This window comes from Neofelis nebulosa, chromosome 3, assembly GCF_028018385.1.
Source record: "Neofelis nebulosa isolate mNeoNeb1 chromosome 3, mNeoNeb1.pri, whole genome shotgun sequence".
Classification (NCBI taxonomy): Eukaryota; Metazoa; Chordata; class Mammalia; order Carnivora; family Felidae; genus Neofelis; species Neofelis nebulosa.
This window is the reverse complement of record NC_080784.1, coordinates 168,826,414-168,847,202: the sequence shown is the minus strand read 5'-3', so window position 1 is coordinate 168,847,202 and position 20,789 is coordinate 168,826,414. Positions and strand designations below refer to the sequence as shown.

Sequence of the window (20,789 nt, the reverse complement as noted above, 5' to 3'; positions counted from 1 at the left end):
TTCTAATTTGGAGATGTCCCAGCATTCCTCTGAAAATGATGATCTCCTCTATAACTGTATTTTTGGGGAGAAGCAGACAACTTGTCTCTTTAGGTCATAAGTATCCAAGTAGAAAGAAATATATTTGAGGCTGCACTTAAAGAACAAAATCTGAAGGACTGCATCTGCACTGGCCCTGATTTATATGAGTACATTCTAGGCTTTTCTCAGATTCTGTAATGAGACAGAACTTTCATGGCCTATGACAGTGGATATATTAATTTTGCATGTGGGAAAGAGCATGAATCATCTTTGGGGGTCTGAGGGTAGACTGTGCTGGTCAGGTTCTAGTATGGCATCAATGATGCCTATATTCTGGTTTTAATCCTTTCATGTGGTCCCTTAAATAGTCTCTTTTGTGAAGTCACATTATATAGGGCTAACCTGTGTAACCACTAGAATATTGCATAATTGATGGGGTGTGACTTCTGAGGCTAGGTCATAAAAGACAAGATGATTTTCATTTTTCCCTCTTGCCAAAGGCCAGAGAGGAACTGAGGCTTTATTTCAAGAGCCACTTGAGCCTGCCACCTTGGTAGCACATGTTCCAGCCGCAGTAAAACCTTTCAATAACAACGGCTCTGGACAACATCCCGAATACAGCTTCTTGAGAGGTCTTGAATTATGCACTTCAGCCACTCCTGAATTACTGATCCGCAGGAACTTGGGAATAATAAATATTCATTGCTCACAGATGCTAATTTGGTTAAACCTCAGCAGTCGATTCACAGAACCACCTAAACCTAGCTTGGAAACAAAATCAGTGGACTTTATACTCAGATGGACCATCTGTAATATTTGGTAGCACATCTAATTTGGAGATCTGGGGTTCAGCAGGACTTACTACACACATCGATCTATATTGATTGAAGACTCTTTCAATAGGTCTATGAGTTACCTGATCTACTGCCATTATAGATGTTAGTTAAATCAGAACTAGAGCTGGAATTATTTTTTTGGAATGATTTTTTTTTCTTTAAAATAGAAAGAGCCAAAAAATAAAAAAATAAAAAAATAAAAAAAAAAAGAAGGGGCGCCTGGGTGGCGCAGTCGGTTAAGCGTCCGACTTCAGCCAGGTCACGATCTCGCCGTCTGTGAGTTCGAGCCCCGCGTCAGGCTCTGGGCTGATGGCTCGGAGCCTGGAGCCTGTTTCCGATTCTGTGTCTCCCTCTCTCTCTGCCCCTCCCCCGTTCATGCTCTGTCTCTCTCTGTCCCAAAATAAATAAAAAACGTTTAAAAAAAAAAAATAGAAAGAGCCAATAAAGTTCTTTTTTTATAGAATATGATGTCTGGGAACTAGTCATAAAGCACAAGTTGAATTTCAAAGTTTCCTCTTTTTTTCCCCAAGGCCAAGAGAAAGTGAAAGCCAACTCTCAAAACAAATGGACAGAAAGGATATGGTAAGCTTTAGATTATAAGGCAAAGCTTTTAACCATATTGATAATGAATGTATAGGATATACATATATCCTGTGTGTGTGTGTGTGTGTGTGTGTGTGTGTAACCCTATAAGCAATACCACATATGATACTGAATTATTATGAATTTTTGCCCAAAATTCTCAGAAGGAATGTCATTTGGAGTCATAACTATGTAGCTTAGGGGAATACTGTAGCTTATGTGACTTAGGGGAATACTGTTACAGGCTAGAATGGAGTCATAGAGTCTTACAATTTTTATGTAGACAGATATCTGAAATCAAAGTCAAAATCTGCAAAATTCTTTTGAAGGTTAAATCTGCCCAAAGCACCTTAGCTTTTTATTTTGCTTTCATTCTGTAAGAATGACACAGACCTTACCAAAAAAGACTTTGGTTTGTTTGCTTGAAAACAAAAGAAGTAATACATCTAAAATTCAATTTAAAGCATCTCAGGTAAGATTGGGATTTTGAAATAAGCATTTTATCACCAGGCCCAGAAAGCAGTGGAGACTCATATGTTGTGTGCTTATATATGAACAACAGAAAGCTAAAGTTTCCCTCTCTCTCCCTCATTTTCCGCTGAAGCAACACAACCTCAGAAAAGAGCAGAATTGCCCATCACCCTACACATTGCAAGGTGATGAACCAGCCCACTGATGTGGGTCAAGTCCCGCCATTACTAGCTCACAACTGAGGGCTTAAGAAGACTACACTTATAAGAGAGGAATGTCTTTGGAGAGGATTATTGGTGAGCTACGCGTATCTCAAACACGAGGAAGTGAACAGAAGCACTTTGCCCTCAAGGCAGTACAAACAGGGGATTTGTACCATGAATTCTAACACATTTCAAGTTTGCACCATGCCTAAGGGAAAAAAAAAATTATTTGAGAGAGAGAGAGGGAGACACAGAATCCAAAGCAGGCTCCAAGCTGTCAGCACAGAGCCTCAGAGCCCAACGCGGGGCTTGAATTCAGGAACAATAAGCTGAAGTTGGACACCTAATCAACTGAGCCACCCAGGCACCCAGAAATATAAGGCTAAGACCCATACACTTGGTGGAAGAGAGGAGGCGTGGCTCTGCCTGGAGACAACTGTGCTTCCCTATAGGAAGGTGCCCATTTGCTTTGTATACTCTGTGTGTCACATGAACCATACTGGGGCCTTTTCAAATTAACTACAAACAAGAGTAATTCATGCCGTGCATAAGGTGCAATAAGATGCTAGTGTAGGTTATTACACACATTAGTGTGTGTGTGTCCGTGTGTTTGATGGGGGGAATGCACAGGCAGGCATGTGTGTTCACTTTTGGGGGTAAGGGGGTAAAGGGCACTTTTTAAATGGCCAGCCAGAGAAGAGGCATTGATCTGTCAAAACTCCCAATTAAAAGAAGGAAGGAAGGAAGAGAGAAAGAGAGAGAGAGAAAGAAAGAAAAAAAAGGAAGAAAGAAAGAAAGAAAGAAAGAAAGAAAGAAAGAAAGAAAGAAAAAAAAGAAAGAAAGAAAGAAAGAAAGAAAGAAAGAAAGAAAGAAAGAAAGAAAGAAAGAAAGAAAGGAGAAAGGGAGAGAGAACGGAGGAGCAAGGGAGGGGGAGAAAGGGAGGGAGGAAACAGATTAGCCACATCTAGAAGACATGTGAGCCAGACTGTTTTGTGCTAATTAATTTAGACCTTTCCTTCAATTACGACTTCTCTGCATCCTCAAAATTCCAGTACTGGGGTTGTAAGATACTGGCCAGGAAGTGGGAAGGAGTACGAGATAGAATAATTGAGACGTCAACCACACCCCTCTTCCCTCTTGGAGGCATCACAATCTAAAGGAACCTCAAACTGGCAGAGGGGTGCAGCTTTAATACTAAATGGCATGGAGTACTGAGATTAAGCTGGGATGGATACTCCCATTTCATTATCTAACAGTGGGGGGAAAATCACAGAATTGCCTTTATAACCAAATGTCAGGGATGAATTAGTGCACTGATTAGGTTTGAAGATATATGAGGCAGAGTGGGAAAAATAAAGTTCTTTTCTGATTCTACCTTCATGAGTACTCATATTACACAGAACAAAAATCTTAGGCACCACCAGACACATAATAGATGCTCCGGAAACATAGCCCTCATTGTTAGTTAATGCTCCAACTGCATATCTTTGTGGATATATAATCTCCACGTGTAAAATCAAGCATAATCTTTCTTTTTTTTCTTTTCTTTTTTTTTTTTTTTTTTGCCAAGGATGACATGGATATTGGCATGAAAATGACCACAGGAAAATGTCGATGCTTTACACATACTAAGCTGAGTCTTTCTTGTTTAAATGTATTTTTGTGCAGATGGAAAAGTGATTTTTCTTTTGGTTTGTATCTGTTTCGTAAAATGGGTATTAACTTTCTCATGGGACTAAACAAAATGTTATTTAATATAAATAAACATAATATGTTTGTTTATATTAAGTACAACAAAACAGAATATAGTGCACACAAAGTGTATGTAAGTGTTGAGGAGTCTGGCTTCTGGCCAAAATCCTATGTGTGATCTTTTAGGCCTTACCATAGGCAAAGACACAGCATCACGTCCTAGGCATCATGGGGAAAAGTTACCCTCCACACAGTAAACTCTACACATAGTGCATTCTAGTCTCCGGGGGGAGTTTCAGTCAAGGACTCAAGCCTGCCAACACTAGCTAAGTTCATAAGTATGTTTGCATCTCTAGCCCAGGTTTTCTCCATCTGAAGCATCCTTATCAGGGAGCCTTGGCTAAAGCACTTTTCTCCACTCTGAGTTTGAGCTTGTTTAGGGCTGGCCCTTCTCCTCTCCATCTTCCGGCTCCTCAGGTCCCTGAAGGACCTTTGCAGACATCTTGTTCAATGCTCCGCAGCAGTAGGAAGGTTCAGCCCACCTATGCTGCCTGTCACCTGACCCTCTTCCATTACCATTCTGGGGTGGAGGGGCAGGAATGGAACACTAGGGAGCCTGGGCCTTTCCTTTTGGCCTCTTGCTTATACTGTTACAGTAAATGAATAGAAGCGTGGTTGTTACTTTCAGTTTAGCTCATTATCCTAACCACTTCTATACCTGCTAAGCTCAACAGACACAGCTTTCATTATATTCTCAAAAGGAACTATTTTCACTAAAATGCTAAAGTATCTTGCTTGGTGAGTCTCGACCCATCGAGGAGCTTAATTTTTGTGACAAGAATAAGAATGGACTTGATTAAGTCTCCTTAAATCACAATGTAATATGGTTTTCAAGATGCTTGTTGAAAGAGTCAAGGAAGCCACAGATATAATGAGCCAGGTTAAGAAGCATAAATAGTAAAGGCTTTGTTTCACATACTAGTGCATATGCACAGAGCTCAGTATTTTACACATTACGTTTTATCTTATTTAAACAATAAAACAGAACTATGAGGTAGGTCTTGTTATTCTCATCTTATTAAAAAACGCAAAAAAAATTACGGAATTTAACAGCATTATGTAGCCAATACGGTGTTTGACTCCAAAGTCATCTTCCTTAACCACACCGTTACTTCCCATAGATAATAGAACTAATACTTCCCTCATTCTTAGACTTTTAAGAAATCTTCCATGTTATAAAACCAAATTCAACCAGGGTATATCATTTGTATTGTAATTTATTTGAGCAGATGGGGCAGAATAAAAACTTACCAGGGGCCAAGTATTCCTTACACATTTTGTTTTCTTAATCGTCACTCACTCAATTACCTTCCGTCTCATAAGCATTTTCTACTACACTTGATCATTTAGGCCTATCATGTTCCCTAGAGAAGTGGGTCACTTTTCTTTTTTATTAAATCTGATGATTTGTTTTCCTGATACTAAATAATATTGTATACCCAACAATATATCAGTTACCTTCAAAATCACATCCTGCTATAGCCACATAGTAATCTTCAAGGTCACCAATAAATTGATGTACACCACGAATTATCACTTTTTGAAAGTGGCATAGTTTCTGGTATGTTCTATCATAGGCCCTCTTCTCAATAAGCTTTAAAGTTGTAAAAATATTAGACACATGACTATAAATGTAAATCACCAATACCTGTAGAAAGAAGTGATGTCTTGGTTTAATATATAAAGCCTGGGCATTGGAGTCAAACAATAATGTTAATTGTAACTACAGCCCTGAAGAGCTGCATGAGTTTGGAAGGGTATTAACTTCTCCAAGTCACAATCTCTTCACTATGAAAGAAGGATTTCTCTCCTTTTACAATTATTTTGAAAAAAAAAAAAGTCTATATAATGTATCAAAAATGCCTGGCTCACCCTTTGGCAGCTAATAATATAAAGGTCAAACCATTTTTGACAGCTAGGCTTGTGTTAAGAGTTTCATACCTTTTATCTGATTTGATTTAAGCCTCACAGAAACATTATGAGCTAGAGACTTGTTTCAGGATGCATATCTTCCCATTTATTCATTTTCTGAAAAAAGGAATATGTACATTCCATTTCTAATGTTTTTATCAAGAGCTGTGCTGTGGACTGAATTGTGTTGCCCCAAATTCATCATTGAAGCACTGACCCCCAGTGTGACTGTATTTAGAGATGGGGACTTTGGGAGGTAATTATGATGAGATGAGATCATAAGACTAGGTCCTCTTAATGGGATTAGTGGCTTTATAAGAAAAGGTAGAGAGAAAGATTGTTCTCTCTGCCATTCAAGATACAGGGAGAAGGTGGCTGTCAACAGATCACAAAGAGGGCCTTCTGGTGAAGGTGCCTTCTTGTTGGTGTCTTGGTCTTGGACTTCTAGATCTTGAGCTTTGCCTCCAGAGCTGTCTGTTGTTTAAGCCACCGAGTCTATGGTATTATGTTGTAGCTGCCCAAGTAGTTTAACACAAGCTAAAAGAAGTATCTTAAATATATTATTTAAAATAATAATTATTATCTGATTGCATAAGCTTATTCTAGCAATTGAATTTCAGTTATTATGTTCTATATGTTTTTCAACACCGACATCAAATAACCATTTCCTTTTTCTCTTATGCATTGCTAATTTCTAATAATGCCATCTAAAATAATCCCCTTATTTTTTCTTCTTTTCTCAAGAGACAAAAGTCTTTGAGAGCAGGGACTATCTCCTTTCAACTTTTAATTCTTTTTTTTTTTTAATTTTTTAACATTTATTTATTTTTGAGACAGAGAGAGACAGAGCATGAACGGGGGAGGGGCAGAGAGAGAGGGAGACACAGAATCAGAAGCAGGCTCCAGGCTCTGGGCCCAGAGCCTGACGCGGGGCTCAAACTCACGGACCGCAAGATCGTGACCTGAGCTGAAGTCGGACGCTCAACCGACTGAGCCACCCAGGCGCCCCTCAACTTTTAATTCTTGTGTAACCTACAGCATTTACTCACTAACTAGGTAATTGAACTAATATAATATGTGGATGGAAGAAGATTAAGTTTTATTCCATATACTTTATACTACTTGATGTATATTCATTAGGAGAAGTGTATATCACTTATTTTATTCTTAAAAATCTCATAACAAAATATATTATGGTATGAGCTCATTCTTATTCACATGTATATATAGAGATAGAATATATATATACATATATATATAGAGCATGTATATATATTCATATAGATTTATATACAGATACATGCAGAAATATAACATGAACATACTTATGCATCAAAGATAGCACCCTAATATGTTTGCAGGTGACTTTATCTCATAAATATTTATGTATATCTTTATTTTTTCAAAATATACTGCTTTTAATTCTATTTAAAATGATCATTAATATTCAGATTGTTTTTTTCAAAAATGTTAACAGTCACCATTTTAATGAAGCTGTAAAATAATAATTAGACTCACAGAATTTCATCCCATAAATGCTAATCCAGATTACTTCAGGTCAACTGTCAAATTCAGTGACACTTAACTGATTCAAGGTTGTTTTAATCATATTCTATCGAGTTCAGTAGACATAAAAACTGAATGAAGCACAATGGGGATGTTTAAAATGCTTTGAGTGTTTACCAAATATTAATGTCTCACCATGTTCTACTTTTTAGGAAATTAAAAAAGAGAGAAATGGCTTTTGTATCTAGGCCATGCTTTAGGCTAGAAGAGGCAAAGCATACTGTTATTTGAGAATTACATTTAGAGTACATTTTGAGGTCAATGTCATTAGATATTAATTTAAATTAGTTAATTCTTTAAAAATGTATTCTCTATAGGCATGTAATACTGAAAACATCTCATTTAAAATGTAGGCAATTAATTTAAAATAAAGCATTTTAAAAGAAATTCAATAATTAGCATACGTATTCTGTTTTCACTATATAATACAATTCTTTTCTTTTTTCTTTTCCTGTTTTAAGTTTAAATTTTAGTTAACATACAATCCAATATTAGCTTCAGGAGGTGAATTCAGTGATTCATCACTTACATACAACACTCAGTGCTCATCACAAGTGCCCTCCTTAATACCCATCACCCATCTAGCCCATCCCCCACTCACCTCCTTCCATCAACCCTCAGTTTATTCTCGATCTTTAAGAATCCCTTGTGGTTTGTTTCCTTCTCTTCCCTTCCACCTCCCCAATATATTCATCTGTTTTGTTTCTTACATTGCACGTATGAGTGAAATTATATGGTATTTGTCTTCCTCTGATTACCTTATTTCACTTAGCACAATACATTCTAGTTCCATCTGTGTCATTGCAAATGGCAAGGAAAAGCTCTCAGTTTTTCCCCATTAAGGATGACATTAGCTGTGGATATTTCATATATGGCCTTTATGCTTTGAGGTATGTTCAATCTATCCCTATTTTGTTGAAAGTTTTTATCAAGAATTGATGTTGTATTTTGCCAAATGCTTTTTCTGCATCTATTGACAGGATCATATGACTTTTATCCTTTTATAAGAGACTGTTAAAAACTGAGAACAAACTGAGGGTTGATGGGGGGTGGGAGGGAGGGCAGGGTGGGTGATGGGTATTGAGGAGGGCACCTTTTGGGATGAGCACTGGGTGTTGTATGGAAACCAATTTGACAGTAAATTTCATATATTAAAAAATTAAAAAAAATATGGTGTATCACATTGATTGATTTGCAAATATTGAACCAGCCCTGCATCCCAGGAATAAATCCCACTGGATCATGGTGAATAATTCTTTTAATATACTGATGAATTCACTTTGCTAATATCTTGTTGAGAAGTTTTGCATCCTGATTCATCAGGCATATTGGCCTGTAATTCTCCTTTTTAGTGGGGTCTTCATGTAGTTTTGGAGTCAAGGTAATGCTGTGTTTGCAGAATGAGTTTGGAAGTTTTCCTTCTATATCTAGTTTTTGGAACAGTTTGAGAAGAATAGGTATTAACTCTTCTTTAAACATCTGGTACCATTCCCCTGGGAAGGCATCTGGCCCAAGACTCTTGTTTGTTGGGAGACTATTGATTACAGATATAATTTCTTTGCTGGTTATGGGTCTGTTCAAATTTTCTACTTCTTCCTGTTTCAGTTTTAATAGTTTGTGAGTTTCTAAGAATTTGTCCATTTCTTCCAAATTGCCCAGTCTGTTGGCATATAACTTTTCATAGTATTCTCTTACAATTGTTTATATTTCTGTGGTGTTGGTTGTGGTCTCTCCTCTTTCATTTGTGATTTTACCTATTTGGGTCTTCTCTCTTTTCTTTTTAATAGACCTGTCTAGGGGTTTATCAATTTTATTAATTCTTTCAAAGAAGCAGCTCTTAGTTTCGTTGATCTGTTGCACTGCTTTTCTTTTCCTTTCTTCTGCTGGTTTTAGGCTTTATTTGCTTTCCCTTTTCTAATCCCTTTAGGTTTAAGGTTAGTTTATGGATTCGGGAACTTTCTAACTTCTTGAGATAGATCTGAATTGCAATGCTCTTCTCTCTTAGGATTGCCTTTGCTACATCCCAAAGGTTTTGGACTGTCACATCTCATTTTCATTTGAGTCCGTGTATTTTTTTTTTATTTCTTCTTTAATTTCCTGGTTAATCCATCCATTCTTTGGTAGTGTGTTTTTTAACTTCAATGTATTTGAGGGCTTTCCTATTTTTATTTTCTTGTGGTTGGCTTCAAGTTTCATAGCATTGTGATCTGAAAATATGCAAGTAATGATCACGATCTTTTTTTACTTGTTGAGGGCTGATTTGTGACCCAGTATGTGATCCACTCTGGAGAATGTTCCATGTGCATTGGAAAAGACTGTGTATTCGGTTGCTTAGGATGAAATGTTCTGAATATATCTGTTAAGTCCATCTGTCATTCAAAGCCATCGTTTCCCTGTTGATTTTGTGTTTAGGTGATCTGTCCATTGCTGTGAGGGGCGGGGGTTAAAGTCCCTGCTATTATTGTATTATTATCAATGAGTTTCTTTATGTTTGTTATTAAATAATTTATATATTTGGGTGCTACAAGTTGGGCATAAATATTTAAAATTGTTAAATCTTGATGGATGGACCCCTTAATTGTGATATAATGCCTTTATTCAGCTCTTGTTACAGTCTTTGTTTTAAAATCTAGTTTGTCTCGAGCTCGCTTCGGCAGCACATATACTAAAATCTAGTTTGTCTGATATAAGTATAGCTACTTTGGCTTTCTTTGGATGCATGATAGATGGTTCTCCATCTTCTCACTTTCAATCTGCAGGTGTCTTTACCTCTAAAATGAGTCTCTTGTAGGCAACATATAGATGGATCTTGTTTTTTTGTTTGTTTTTAATCTATTCTGATACTCTATGTCTTCTGATGAGAACATTTAGCTCATTTACATTCAGAATGATTACTGAAAGATATGAATTTAGTGTTATTGTGTTATCTGTAGACTTGATGTTTCCAGTGATGCTACATGGTCCTTTCTGTCTTTGTTGCTTTTGGTCCTTTAAAAAATTTTGTTTTAATGTCTATTTATTTTTGAGAGAGAGAGAGAGGGAGAGAGAAAGCAGAGAAGGAGCAGAGAGAAAGGGAGACACAAAATCTAAAGCAGGCTCCAGGTTCTGAGCTGTCAGCACAAAGGCTAACACGGGGCTCGAGCCCATGAACCATGAGATCATGACCTGAGCTGAAGTTAGATGCTCAACAGGCTGAACCACCAGGCACCTCAACTTTTGGTCTTTTTGTCTTTTGTCCACTCAAAGAGGTGCCCTTAAAATTTCATGTAGGGATAGTTTAATGGTCACAAACTCCTGTAGTTGTTTGTTTGTTTTGTTTGTTTGTTTTGCCTGGATAACTCTATCTTTCCTTTTATTTTGAATGACAGTCTTGCTGGATAGAGTGCTCTTGGCTGCATATCTTTTCCATTCAGCACGTTAAATATATCTTGCCATTCCTTTCTGGCCTGCCAAGTTACTGTGGACAGATCTTCTGTGAACCTGATGTGTCTTCTCTTAAAGTTTAAGGACTTTTTTTTCCCTGCTGATGTTGGGATTCTTTCCTTGCCTGTGTATTTTGTGAATTTGACTATGATCTGTTTTGATGATGGCTGGACTTTGTTGAATTTAATGGGAGCTGTCCGTACTTCTTGGATTTCTGATGTCTGTGCCCTTCCCGAGATTAGGGAAGTCTTCAGCTATAATTTGTTCATAAGAAACTTCTGCCCCTTTTTCTCTGTCTTCATCTTCTGTGACTCCTATGATTTGAATGTTATTATGTATTAATAAATCACTGAGTTCTGTAAGTATGCCATTGTGATCCCTGATCTTTGTTTTCCTGTTCTCTTCAGCTTCATCATTTTCCATAATTTTACCCTTTGTATCACTAATTTGCTCCTCTGTCTCATCCATCCTCGTTTTTATGGCCTCCATTTGTGTTTGCAACCCACTTATAGCATTTTTCATTTTGGCCTGGCTAGATTTTAGTTACCTTGCCCTGCAGAAAGGGATTCTCTGGTGTCTTCTGTGATTTTTCAAGCCCAGCCAGTATCCATAAAATCGCTATATTAAATTCTAGTTCAGGCATCTTACTTATAACTGCATTGACTAAATTCCTGGCTGTCATTTCTTCCTGTTCTTTCTTTTGAGGTGAATTACTCTGTCTTGTCATTTTGGAGGAAGAAAAGAACAATAATAATAATAATAATAATACAATAAAATACAAATTTAAAAATTTTAAAAATCAAATAAAAGAAGATAGATCCTAAGTGTGTTTTGTGTGGTTGTTACAAGAAGTTTGATAGAAAAAAAAAGAGAGAGAAAAGAGTAAAGAAGAGAGAAAAAAATTAAAAATTTAAAAAATCAAAAAAAATTAAATTTAAATTAAATGAAAAACAAATACTTGGCTCTTTATGTATCCAAGAAACAAAATAAAAGAAAAATAACATCAGCGAAAACAAAAACTAAAGCAACAACAACAAAACGAACAAACAAAAAAACCTAATTGAAACTAGATCCAGTTTCCCCTAGAGCTGAAACTTTGCAGTAGTCTATGGTGAGTAGACTAAGATAGTGGAAGGGACTTGTGCTGGTCTTCTGAGGGAGGGGTCTGCTTCTCTGATTCTTGGGCCAACCTACCTTAGTGGAGATGTGCCTGGAGGGCACAGTGGGATAGGGCTTGGTGTAACAACTCTGTTCTCCACTTGGTGGCACTGTTTAACTTACCGAGGTGTATCAGTGTTGGTGGGCTAATGGTGAAAATGGCATCACCTCACATTCTAGTCTCCAGAGTGGGAAGTTCACACCCTCACAGACATGTGATCGGTCACCCACCCTTTGTCCCCTGTTTCTGTCAGCTCCCCACCCTCCCCCTGTCTGTGTCTGAGCTGTCCATCTGCCAAGTGGTGCCTCTCTCCAGAGTGCCTCTCAGGCACAGCTGTTTCAAAACCCCACACCTCAGAGACCCCTGTGGTTCAGATCCTTAGTGATCTGGGGGAGGTTCTCACTGTGCTATGGCCAGGGCCAGCTTGTCCCTGGAAACACTGTGTAGCACAGGCTCAGAGTTTGTGGTAAATTGCAACATGCAGCCAGCACCAGGGTTTGCTATCCTCAGGAGGTGTCTTTGCTCTTATATGAGTAAACATGGCAGCCTGATGGTGCCTGCCAGGTCCTTTGCACTCCAAGCAGGGGAACTGCTTCTCCCTGTGCAACCCACAGGATCTTCGGTCTGCACTGCCCACTCCTGGGGACTTTGCCTGCTTTCTCACCGGAGCACTGCCAGGGGCTGACTCTGAAATTTCTGACTCTGTGCTCCACTATTTATAAAACAAACAAACAAACAAACAAACAAACAAACAAAAAACTGGCTATATTAAAATCCTCTCTTTTTTTCCTTGTCAATGGTTTTGGGGGACAGTTTTCTTGTGCAGTCCCCTGTGTATGTCTTCATTCTGTCTCTCCAGCTGCTTTCAGGGGTAGTACTTTCTTGCACAAACCTGATTTGTTGCTCTCTCCTTCTGTCTTTCTCCTCTCTGAGAAAATGACTCCCTCTCCTTTTTGGCACCGTGGCTCTTCTCTTCTCCAAGCCACCTCTCTGCACCATGTACCTGCCACATTCTCTCCTTCAAATTATACAGATTTCTCTGTTAATCCTCAGATCTATTTCCTAGGTGTTCAAAATGGTTTGACGTTGATCTAGGTGTGAGAGAGGGATAAGATAAGCCCAGGGTCCCCTTACTACTATGCCATCTTAACTCTTCCACAAATATTTTTCAAGAATATATAAATAAATAAAAATGTTGAGGCATTTATCACACCCTTTGAGAATAATTTAAATTATAAATTCAATTTAGAGAAACAATATAGTATTTTGGATAAGAACACAAAATCTAACAAGGGTCTAAAAACAAACATCAAGTTAAGCACTTGTTAACTATGTGGCATCAAACAACTTTCCTTACTCAACTTTTCTTTAGTTTTTTGTTTGTTTTATTAGGCAAGATTTTAATTTTTCTGGAACTCAAGTGTCATCATTTGTGAGATGGTAATGATATTTACCTATTTACCTCATGGGTTTCTTTAGATATTTAAATGCATTTGAATATGAAAGCAGTTAGAATAGTAGCTGGCACTGGGGAGCCTGGGTGGCTCAGTTGGTTGAGCTTCTGGCTTTGGCTCAGGTCATGATCTCACGGTTTGTGGGTTCAAGCCCCGCATCAGGCTCTGTGCTGACAACTCAAAGCCTGGAACCTGCTTCAGATTCTTGTTTCTCTCTCTCTCTCTCTCTGACCCTCCCCTGTTCATGCTCTGTCTCTGTCTCTCAAAAATAAATAAATGTAAAAATTAAAAAAAATTAAAAAAAAGAATAGTAGCTGCCATATAATGTGACCTAAATGCATATCCACTTCTTTATGATTATCAACCTATCAGTGTTTCAATCTAAGGTTAAAAATCTTACCTTTCCTCACTTTTGTGATTGGTTCTAAATTGTGTCTGGTTCTAAATCTTCATGCTAATAATACCAGAAATGTTCTGCCAGAAATGTTTTTTTACAGGGTTTGCTTTGAAGGATTGGTGTCAGTGTATGATTGATTCATGTGCTACTGAACTAAAGCTTTTGATGTACTTGTCAATCTCATTTGAATCTTATCAATTTTTCTGTCTTAAATATGGATAAACAAAATCTGTCTTAAAGAAAAATAATGTAAGTTTACATCTCATTCCGTGATGATTCTCTTCACTGGTCTTCAATGTGGTAAGAAATACGAAAAAGACTTTTCTCATAACATTTCCCAGTCCTCTCTGTCCTTACCCATACTCAATTTATTCAGCTATTCTGCTTTGACAAAACATTCTATAGCATTAAACAATTTGGGATGGCACTACAGAAGTGCCATAAATGGATCCATAACACACAAACAAATTCAGCCTTGAGACTTACTCTTCTCTGGACATGAATTTCACTCTTCCGTGTGGTTCTTTTGGAAAGTTCTAACCCTTTATACATCCATTGCTGACTCTCTTCCAAAAAAATACCTTTTTTTCTTTTTTAAGATCCTATGATGTCTCAGCTTCTTTAATAAAGAGTTTTTATTTCTCTAGATTTTTAGTTGCCTCTTTTTAGTCCTGCTCCCAAGGTCCTTGGTCCATAAACCTATTTGAGGACATAAATATTTTATATAATTACAATTACAACTAGATTCATTTTAATAACTGTCCAACCTCACCCAAGTACATATACCAAATTATACATATGTTCTTATTCTCTATTGGCTCTCTGAATGTCAGAATTCTGTAGTAGTTTTACTAGTTTTCTGGAAATTTAGTTGGAAAGATTGACTGAACAAGGACTTTGATTATACTGGCATTGCTTTTGCAATTGCCTTTGCTCATTCTATAGAATAAGAGTTGACTTGACTCATATATAAGCCCAATGCTCATTTGAATGGTGCCAGGATAGCTCAGTTTCTACAAAATGTCTTGACTTGGGCATCAGACTGTACTTGGTCATCCCCACTTTCTCAGGAGTCCTCATCCCCAGCCTCCCCCAGTTTGTCTCCACTTAAGATATATCCAGATGCCCAGATGATGCATGTCTGTTTCCAGGGAGTCTAGAGCAGTATTATATTTGCTTTTCTCTTTGCATTCTTTATCATAAGCCCTGATTCACTTAAGCATTCCTTTATTGTACTGAAGAACCAACACTCAAATAAAATACAAACAAATTGAAACCAAATATTGTTTTGGTTGAGCCCAGGTGGCTCAGTTGGTTGAGCATCTGACTCTTGATTTCAGCTCAGGTCATGATCTCGGAGTTGTGGAATTGAGCCCTGTGTAAGGTTCTGCACTGGGCATGGAACCTGCTTGAGATTCTCTCTCCCTCTCCCTCTCTCTATATCTCTCTCTCACTCTATTCCTCTCTCTCACTCTATTTCTCTCTCTCTCTCTCTGTCTCTCCCTCTATCCTTGTACCCATCTTGCATGTTCTCTCACTCGAAAATAAAACAAACAAAAAATAATATTGTTCTTCTTAGGGCTTCCTCTCAAATGTTAATTTTCCTCAAGGAATAATGGATAATTATGAATGATTGGAAAAGAGTCAAATAGATGAAAAGTGAGAAAGAAAAGTTTAATGATTAATAGTTCAAAGTATTATTTGCTATACAATCATGTATGTATCTATCATTATGCCTATCCTGTGAACTCCACCAGGTTAGAAAGTATATATTTGCATATCACAACTAGCACAATGCTGGGCTGGCCATGGGAAGACACAAGGATACCGCAATTTGATGAATAAAGTTAATCTGCTTTTATCTAATTTTATGCTTAAATATATATTCATTCTTCCATTTGAACTTTGGAACATTTTTTAAACATTTTAAAAATAAGACGGAGCTGACCTGTAAAGGTAATCACAGACCTAAAAGCCTTATGATTCAAAGATAAGGAACATCTTCATCAAATTCTGTAATAAATTAAGCTCAGTGGAAAAGCTGTTGACTTCTGTCTTCTCCTGCGTTTTCAAGAAGACAAAAGTTTTAATTAGTGGAACCTTTGGCAGCTATTTCTCCCAATGATGGTTTTCATTGTTATGTCTGATTGTCATGTCCTCTCATGCTTAGCTGACACTAACATGGTCGTTGCATTCACTCAGAGCTCTTACCCCTCCTGGGACTTCCTCTGTCCATAGTTTACTCATCGGTTGTCTTCCTTCTTTCTTTGTTCTATCTTTCCATCTGTCTATCTGTCTCTCTGTCTCTCTCTTTCTCTGTACACACACACACGCACACACACACACACACACACACACACACACACCCTATTCATCCTGGTTCTGTACAAACTTCTGTTTAATACAAAAATAAACACATTATTGTAATGTAGAAAAACAATTACATTTTAGTGATATTATGTATTTTTCTGGTCTCTCACCAAATCTGAAATCATGATCTAGAATGGGAGAGGAACTTTGAACTAATTTAGTGCAATCTCCATCTATACATTGTTACAAAGTATAATAACAAGGGCCAAATGATTCACATGTATTATACATAATCTTCATAACAACCCAAGATAATATTATCAAACGTTATATATAAGAGAATGAAGCCCAAAGAAGTAACTTCTACAGTACGACCTAGGTTGTAGTTGTTGAGTCAGTATCTAATTTAATACTATTTGAATCTGAAGTCCATTGCCTTTCTATTAGGTTAGATGGCATTTGTTTAATGCACGTCCTAAGTGTTGGACATTTTTGGTGACGCAAAAGGCATTAAGTGGCAACTGTATACATTTTTGGCATCTTTGTTAGAAAGGTCTTCCCTGTCTTGACTAGGATCTTGCCAGGTATTTTGCCCTCCATAGCTACATTTTCATGTCAGTGCCTCAAACACTTCAAGCTAGCTATTTGACCCAAAGTACCTCCCTTAAAAAAAAATGTTTTGTCATAAGAAATGATGTCCAGATCCCTTCCCTCCTGATTTGTACTGATGTTTTCTGGCTAGCTCTAGATTGATTTGTGGCTTCTTATTTCTAGGACCAGTGGTAAGAGAGACAGTGTAGCAACTGGGCTTTGTACAGACTGGGAAAAGATGCTCAAAGGTTTTGAGTGCTTGTTTGAGGAAAGTGGAGAACAGTAATTTAGATTATTGCCCTTCAAAAAAAAATGTACAAGCATTAACATTGTGTTTAGACATTAACATTTCATTAAAAAAGAGGAACCTAATGACTAGGGAATGACAAGGGAAATTTAACATGTATGACTACAGTGTCACAATAATTTGAATTAAGATAAATAATAAAGTTATAAAATGTACTTACAATTCTCCATTCAAGTCAAATTTCCACTTTTATTTCTTACATAAAGAGAAAATAAATAGTTTATATGATTTTTCTCTTTGTCTTACAATGAATTTTACTGAAGTAAATATGCATATGATAAATCATACAACTTTTGGTGGAAAGTTTGAGAAATGTATACTCTAGTATGACCACCTCATTTCCTCATACCTGTCTGCACTTAATCTTACCCAACCGTCTGCCTTGGTAACTTTTAATCTAATTTCTTTCACTATATATTCATTTTGCCAGTTTTAAATATTTATATAAATGGAACCATACAATACTCTGTGGTATCTGTCTCCTTTCTGTCAGCAAACTGTATATGAGATTCATTCATGTTGTTATATTTATGAGTTGAGTATTCCTTCTTATCACTGAGCTGTAGTCCTTTGTGTTAACTTACCACGACTTGTTCATTATTCACCTGTTGATGGAATTTGAGTTGATTACACTTAGAATATTGTGAGTGATGTTACAAATAATTAGGTATAAGACTTTTTGTGGACTACGTTTATAAGTCTGATAGGTACATATGTGGCAGTAAAATGACTGCTTATGTAGTAACTGCCTAACTTTATAATAAACTTCCAAACTGGTTTTCAAAGTAGGTGTACAAATTTTGCACGCTGATCAGCATTATAAGTGGACCAAATTTCTCCACGTCCTTGCCAACAATTTTTATTTTGGCAGCTTTTGCATGTGTGAAATGAAAATTGCATTGAGCTTTAATTTCATTTTCCTGCTCTATAATGGTTTTGAATATATTTTTAAGCACTTTATTAAGTTATGATTGATATTCAGAAAGCTGTGTATATTTAATGTATACAAATCTGATGAGTTTGGAGATATGTATAAGTCTTTGAAACTATCACCACAGTCTATGCCATAAACATATTTCATCATCTCTGAAAGTTTTCTCTCATCCTCTTTAATCATGTTTATTATTTTTTGTGATAGGATTACAACATAAGATCCACCTTCTTAACAAAGTTTTAAGTATGTAGGCTCTATGCTATACAGTAGATCTCTAGGACTGTCAGCATGGAGTCTGACACAGGGTGTGAAATCATGAGCCATGGTGTCATGACTTGAAGCCGAAATCAAGAGTCAAGACACTTAACTGACTGAACCACCCACTTTTTATTAGTGATCTGTAGGAATCCATTATATATTCTAAACAAATGTCCTTTGTCTGATATTTTCAATCTGAATATTCTCTCATCTATAGCTGGCTTTTATATTCTTTTATTGGTGTCATTTGAAAAGAGAATTCTTTTTAATTTTTACAAAGTCTAATTCATCATTTTTTCAATGGTGTTTTATGTGGTGAGAATAATTTTCCTGTTCCAATTTTGCAAAGATATTTTTCTTATGTTTTCTTCTGGAAGTATTTCGGATGTCACTTTTATGTTTACGTCTATGACCAATTTAGAGTTAATTTTTGAGTATAGTGTGAAGCTGAGACTGAGGTTATTTTATTATTATTATAATATTTTTAATGTTTATTTATTTTTGAAAGAGACGGAAATAGAATGCGAGTGGGTTAGGGGCAGAGAGAGAGGGAGACACAGAATCCAAAGCAGCCCCCAGGCTCCCAGCTGTCAGCACAGAGCTGGACACGGGGCTTGAACTCATGAGCTGCGAGATCATGACCTGAGCCGAAGTCAGAAGCTCAACTGACTGAGTCACCCAGGCGCCCCATATTTTATTATTATTATAAAAATTCAATTATTTTATCCATTTGTTGAAGAATATTCTTTTTGAAAAGAGTACCCTTTCTCCTCTGAATTTCCTTAGCATCTTTTTGGAAAATCAATTGGTCATAGACATGTGACTCTATTTGAAGGTGTACTATTCTGTTTTATTGATCCGTATCTCCTTTCACCACTGTATCACTGTCTAAATGTTTGTAGTTTTATAGTCTTGAAATTGGGTTGGGTAAATCCTTCAACTTATTTTTCAAGTTCTTTTTAGCTATTCCAAATCTATTGAAATTTCATCTGAATTTTGCTACCAGCTTATCACTTTCTCCAAAAATAATCCTGTTATGGTTGTATAGCATCTATAAGCCAATTTGTGGAGAATTTACATCTTAACACTATTGAATTTCCCAATTCATGAATATGGTATAAAAATATTCAATATCTTACCCTTAATATGATGCTACCTGATATTTTAGTAGAAGTTCTTTACAATTTGAGGAAGCTATCTTCCGTTCTAATTTTCTTAGTGATTTTATCATGGATATTGAAGAATTTAGGTTTAATTTTATAATGAGTGTGTTGAATTTTGTTTTGTCCATTAAGATGATCATATGTACTTTTATCTCTTATTTTGTTAAAATGCTGACTTACATTGATTAATTGTCAAATGTTTAACCCTCTTTATTCCTGGGATAAAACTCACTGGGTCATAATATTATCAGTTTTATATATTGCTGTATTTTATTTGATAAAATTTTGTTGAAGATTTTTGCAGCTATATTCTTTTGGTATATTCTTTAGGTCTCTATTTTATTTTTGTAATGTATCAGGCTTTACTATCAGGATTATGCTGACTTCACAGTGAGCTGAAGTGTGTTCCCTCCTCTGTTTTATGAAAGAGTTTGCCTGAAATGCTTCCTAAATTTTATTTTGGCACTCATGAATGAAAATAAGAGATTGTACTTTTTTCCCCTTTAAATAAAGATCTTAGTTCTTTAATAGATATATGACTATTTATTTTTTTACGTTTATTTATTTATTTTGAGAGAGAGAGAGAATGTGCCTATGCACTGGGGAGGGACAGAGTGAGAAGGAGCAAGAGAGACTCCCAAGCAAAATCTGCGAGCCAATGCAGGGCTCGAACTCATGACCTGAACCGAAATCACTGAGTCTGATGCTTAACCAACTGAGCCACCCAAGCACCACCCCCAATTCTTTTAAGTTTATTTATTTATTTACTTAAGCAATTTCTACACCCAATGTGGCCCTCAAACTGAGGATCTGGAGACCAAGAGTCACATGCTCTTCCAACTGAGCCAGCCAGGCACCCCTACATGACTTTCATTTTTAAATGTGTTCTTGAAGTATGCTTGTTAAATTTGTTTTTTAAACAAATGTGTCCATGTCAACTAAATTGTTGAACATATATTATTAAATCTTTCATCACAATTCCTTAATTTGCACATCTATAGTGGTCATTTCTACTCCATCCTTGATATTGGTAGTATAATTTTTTCTCATTTTTCTTTGTGGGAATGCATGAACTTCATTGTTTTGTTTTGTTTTGTTTTTTTCAGAAAAAAAAAACTTTGGCTTATGAACTGTTTATAACTTCTCTATTTCCTTAATTTTTGTACCTCTCATTATGATAAGTAGTGTCTGTAAAAACATGTAAATAAATTTTGTTGTTAGTTTTGATCAGGTGTTCTACAGCCTTACTCAGTTTTTTTTTACTTATTTTACTACTCTGAAATGAATGTTAAACTCTTTCACTTTGATTGTCAATTTTTCCTTTTTCCCTTTATTTTGTATGTTTTTTTTCAGTATTTTGAAGCTTTTCACAAATTATGTCTTCCTGATGATTGATGCATTTATCATTGTAACATATTGGTTTCAGTTTCTCAAAGTCAACTTTTTTTAAG

The 20,789-nt window shown here is 36.4% G+C and overlaps 1 long non-coding RNA gene across 1 annotated transcript in view; it reads left to right on the top strand.

Annotated features, from left to right (window-relative positions):
• The first annotated feature begins 533 nt into the window (after positions 1-533).
• Positions 534-20,789, top strand: part of LOC131506214 (uncharacterized) — a 38,736-nt gene continuing 18,480 nt past the window's right edge. Inside the window, exons 1-2 of the long non-coding RNA XR_009258794.1 lie at positions 534-653; positions 1,388-1,439. This is a non-coding gene — a long non-coding RNA (uncharacterized LOC131506214). The remainder of the gene's footprint in view (positions 654-1,387; positions 1,440-20,789) is intronic.